This window comes from Pholcus phalangioides, unplaced genomic scaffold, assembly GCF_987345545.1.
Source record: "Pholcus phalangioides strain wild (caught in Gottingen) unplaced genomic scaffold, Ppha-v1.0 ptg000017l_1, whole genome shotgun sequence".
Taxonomy (NCBI): Eukaryota; Metazoa; Arthropoda; class Arachnida; order Araneae; family Pholcidae; genus Pholcus; species Pholcus phalangioides.
In genome coordinates this window covers 36,060,079-36,065,000 of record NW_028301610.1, presented here as the reverse complement: position 1 = coordinate 36,065,000, position 4,922 = coordinate 36,060,079, and positions in this window count along the sequence as shown.

Below are 4,922 nucleotides of genomic sequence, written 5' to 3'. Positions count from 1 at the left end.
CTGCTGTCGCCAAAACAGATGGGCCAGTTAGTTTTCCGACCAATCACAGGGTTTAATGCATTTTGATGCTTTTCGACCGAATTTGAAATGGTACCAACAATAAGGTTTACGTTTGGGTGTACCATCACCACTAGACCTCTCTCTAGACCGAGAATTTGAACGAACTCTTCCCTTTTTGTTAAAATTTTTCTCTCTATAGCGGGATAAGCGGTCAACAGCAACGGTCAAAGTCGAAATTTGACTTTGAAGTGATTGCAAGCTGATGGTTTCATTACGGCTGACCTCAGAAATAGTCGGTGTGTGCCCAGTGACTTCGGTAATTTTATCTGCCATTTCTGCTAAATCCGGCAATGTATCCTTACTAACAGAAAGTATCTGCTGTGTATGGATAGGCAAACGTTGTAACCAAAGGGTTTTAAGCACTTCATCTGAAATTTTCTTGCCAGCTAATGTATGCATCTCATGCAACAACTGAGAAGGTCGCTTATCCCCAAGAGTGAGCTCTTGGAGTAGAACTCGTAAGCGGGAAGTTTCCGACAGTGAAAACTGTTGACAAATGCGTGATTTTAACTGGTTGTAAGACTCGTCTGTAACAGGAGCTATGATCAAATTACTAACATATGATAACACTTCAACATCGAGAGCTGTCACAACACAGTGAAATTGCGTTTTAGGATCAGTAATTCCGGCAATTTTAAAGTTCGATTCAATCTGAAGAAACCAAAGATCGACATCGGATTTCCAAATCGAAGGCGCGCGAAAAGAAACACGCGAAAGTTCTAATTCAGAAGACATACCTGTTTCTTCGGTAGCGTTCGGCATATCCAAAAAAAGTTCAGCACAATCCAGGAAGAGAACTGAGGAGATGCCCCCTCAATCAGTCAGCAAACGCACCACACACAGGGGAAAAAAAAAATGCAGCAAGTCGCATATTACGAAGCGAGAAAGAGTAGTTTCGTCTGCGTGTTCGTGGCTGTCAAACATCTGCTTTACGCGGGTCACCAGTACTATGGTGATGCTAGTGCTGGTGGATGTGTCTGGTTGTTATTTCGGAAACATACAGTCATGACTCCTTTCTTTTTTTAGTTATTTAATAGAAGAAAGAGAGACTTTTAGGACATGTTCGGTCGACAGGTGGAGCCAGACTGAACTCCAATACAAGAACACACTAGATAATGCCTAGCTAGTAAGTGGCATAAAAAATATAATAAAAATATAAAAATTGTACAAGACAAGTAGCGCCACATAGTCTTATCTCGCAATTACCCGGCATCCATCGATTCTAAATTGCATCCTCCCAGAGTGCTGCCTGAAGGCACCTCTGGAGATAACTTGGGGGGGGGGGAATCCTTTCTCTTGCTTGTACTGTGGATAAGCTCAACAGCATCTCTTCTTCTTTTGTTGAGTGCGATCTTGGAGATGGGGACATGAGACAAAAGAAAACGTGGAGAGAAAGTGGAAGGAGGTAAAGTGAACAACGATTAAGCTTATTAACAAGATCGAAGTCCTGTAACATTTTCCGAGCCTTCACAACAGAGGTGCCGACATGAAGAAATTAACATTGGGTGGGGCCATTTGGGTGGCCGTCCCGTATATATGGGGCTGAAGCGCATACTCAGGAAACAGAGGACGCACTGCATTGTTTTTCTAAAAATTATTGGGGAGAGGCTCAGCCAACACCCACTGAAAATTCTCTAGTAGGTGTTGGCTGAGCCCCCTTACAAAATGGGGGTCCCCTGGTTGGGGGGGGGGGCTCAAATATCCTCCGCTCCTAGGTTCCGGTGCCTTTGATGAGGAATCCAATAAATAATAGTAAAATAAAATTAACATAAAAAAAGAAAATAAGAAATGAATGGAAAATTTCAAAGCGCCTGAGCCGGGTACCATTGCATTCTAATACTAGGAATATGAAATTTTTTCCATACAAATCAGGGATTCCCAAACTATTTACGTTCGCATCACTCTTAGAAATTTTAAATATTTCAAGTAATGTTGAAGGGAGGTTAAAGGGTGAAATTTGCGCCCTCCCTAGTCCGGCACCCTGAACACTTGCCCCCCAGTTGCAGCCCTGTTTCCAGTACCCCAACACTTGGGTAGCCAGGGCCGGAACTAGGAAAGAAGGCAGTTCTCACAGGCGGAAATCTTGCGGGGGCTGCTAATTCTGGGGAGGGGGAGACGAAAAATACCGTTTCGATCGATTTTTTCAGTGGAGAGGGTGAAAAAATTACATATTCTTCCTCCCAAGACAAAAATGATCCTGTCTCCGTTGAACCGGGCTTTTGGACTGAGATCTTTCGCGAGGATCCCGATTTTTCACAGGGAAGTGCTTGGAACCTGTCATAGGCGTAAACTTGTATTAGGCCAATGGGATCGAGACCCTCCGCCCCATTAATTTTGGAGAGCTGGCTCAACCCCCCCCCCCCTCCAAAAAAAAAGTCGCATGGATACGTTTTCCACATCTAGACTCGGAATAATCACGTCACGTCAGTACAGTGTGTTTCGGCCTTTATACGAAGCTGTGACATGTAAAAAAAAAAAAAATGGCGATTTTTCCGCAAAAACTTTTTCCTGGCCACTTTTCAGGATGCGACTTATTTATCGGAAATTACTGTAATTTTTTATATGTTCCATTGTAAATTAAATTGAGAATTTCTAAAAAGTATGTAGTACTTCTTACTTATGTTATTCAAAATTGTGTTTATTTCGAAATGAAGAATTATTCTCAAGGTTTTAATAAGGTTCCTCCTCTCACGGTCACTTCTTTTTGTCTCGCCGATGACCGCAAAGAGGGGGATTTTGCATACCCTGTTTACGTTCGCAGCACTCAGAAATTTTAAATATCTTGCGGCATCTCAGTCGATCTCAAGGAGTCATTTTTGATGCTCCCTCCCCCCCCCCCCGACAATAAAATGATCTTCACTCCTAGTTACAGCCCGTCCGTGGCATCTAGTGGCGTGTTTACCGGAGAGGGGAGGACACTCAGCGGGCTATAAGCAGGGCTATGGACTGCTACATACTGGAGAAGGGATTCTAGCCTGGGATCTTTGGCGGGCCCCTGAAGCCAAACTTTTAACAGGTAATTTATAAGTAGCATGAAAAACTAAAAATCATACTAATTGTCTTAGGCTCGTAACTAGGCTGCGGCAATCATGATAATGCTCCAGGAACCTGAGCCAAATGGCCCCAACAAAAAAAAAAAAAATTACATTTATTTTGCATATTTCTTAGAATAATCTTTGACAGTTTCTTATTCTGCAAAATGAGAAGAGAAGGGGGGGGGGGACGAACCCCCCTCCATTTTTGAGTATAACTCTTTCAAGGGTGCCCCCCCATGCCCTTCTGCACCGGGGCCCCGAGAAGGCTCGCTATGGCCGTGGCCCCCAGGGCCTAAATTTTTGGGAGAAAGAAGACGGGAAAAGAAAAAAAATCAGTTTCCGAAATTCTTCCAAACATTTGAAAATGTTTTTATTCCATGTATTTGAGGTTTTTTTTTTTTTCATGATTAAGGGACCTTCAGTTGCACCTTAAAGAGCATTTCTATAGGGTTCAGTTTCGGCTGCTTCAATGCGGGTTTTCTGAATACAAGCACCATTTCCTAATTAGAAGGACAGGGAGTATATAGCGTGTCGCCTATGTGGGGAATATGCCACCTGGAGGCATCCCTCCATATGGGGACTCCTGCTGTCTCCGAAAATGAAAACTACAGTCTTTTTGACGCCTCAGGCGCCGGTCAGGGCTTTGGTAAAAGCTTTTTTTTTAAATTTTTTCTCTTCTGTTTCTTTATTTGCGCTTAATGGATGGCCATCAGTGAAACAGGGACGCCGACAGAAGCAGTTCCATAGATGATCCTAATTGGGATATAAAGAAATACGGTGGTGAAAAAAATCGGCTATAGACGGGTTTGGGGTTCTGCAGAATAAGAATAGCTTTGTTTGGAGCCCCTTGAAGAAAACGCCTTGTTTTTCCCTGAAAAAAACCCACAGATGTTGAGATATAGCAAAAATTGCCTCCTCTGACACATCACTCTGAATCTGAGCCTGGGGGGGGGGCGCTAACTACTGTTTTTGCACCGGGTGCCACTAGGTCTAAGACCGGCCCTGTTCCCACCATTTCAAGGAAAATATCCGTAATGTTCTTTCCTTATGAATTCCTGAGTTCAGGTCCTTCTATAACTGCTGCCAGAACTTCTCCTCTTTCTTTTCGAGTAGAAGGTTGGAATGCTTGTTTTATAAACTCATTTGCAAAAGAGTTCCCTTGAATGACTACCTCCATCGTATTAAGAAAGTGGCTAACCCTCTTTGTCTACAATGCAAGGTACCTGAAACACCCTCTCACTTTTTTGTTTTCTTGTATCAGGTTCTCCCAGTACGTTTCTCGACGTTTAGTTCTCTTTCTCCACCAGTTAGTTGTTGGTCTGAATTCTGTTCAGCCAAGCCTGAAAGTATTATCTGTAGCTTTGAGAAGTTTGTTATCCATAGTCAACGTTTCTCGTGAGTTTTTTTTTCCTTTTCCTCCCTCTTTCCTTCTCTCTCGTTTGGTTTTTTGTTTCTTTTTCTGTCTTGATTGTTTGGTTCAGTTTTGTTTGCACCACTGAGTAAACTTTACTTATAGCTCAGTGGTTTCCACACACTCATCCAGGGACTCCATATCATAATATCATTTTAAAGTGGCTTAGCATCGTTCTTTAAGCCTGAAGAATTTTTCTTCATCTCATATAACATCTTCATCTGCGTTTATTCGTCTGGTTTGTGTTTTTTTTTATATCCTCCTCAAGAAGAGAGAAGAATGGAAAATGTTGGAATTCCTACGTTTCCTGTGTTTATGGTGGCTTTTCTGTTAGTATATTTTTTATATGTTCTATGCTTTTTGCAATATTTTTCTCAAACAGGGGATGGTCCGAAGGCATAAAACCCTGTATAATT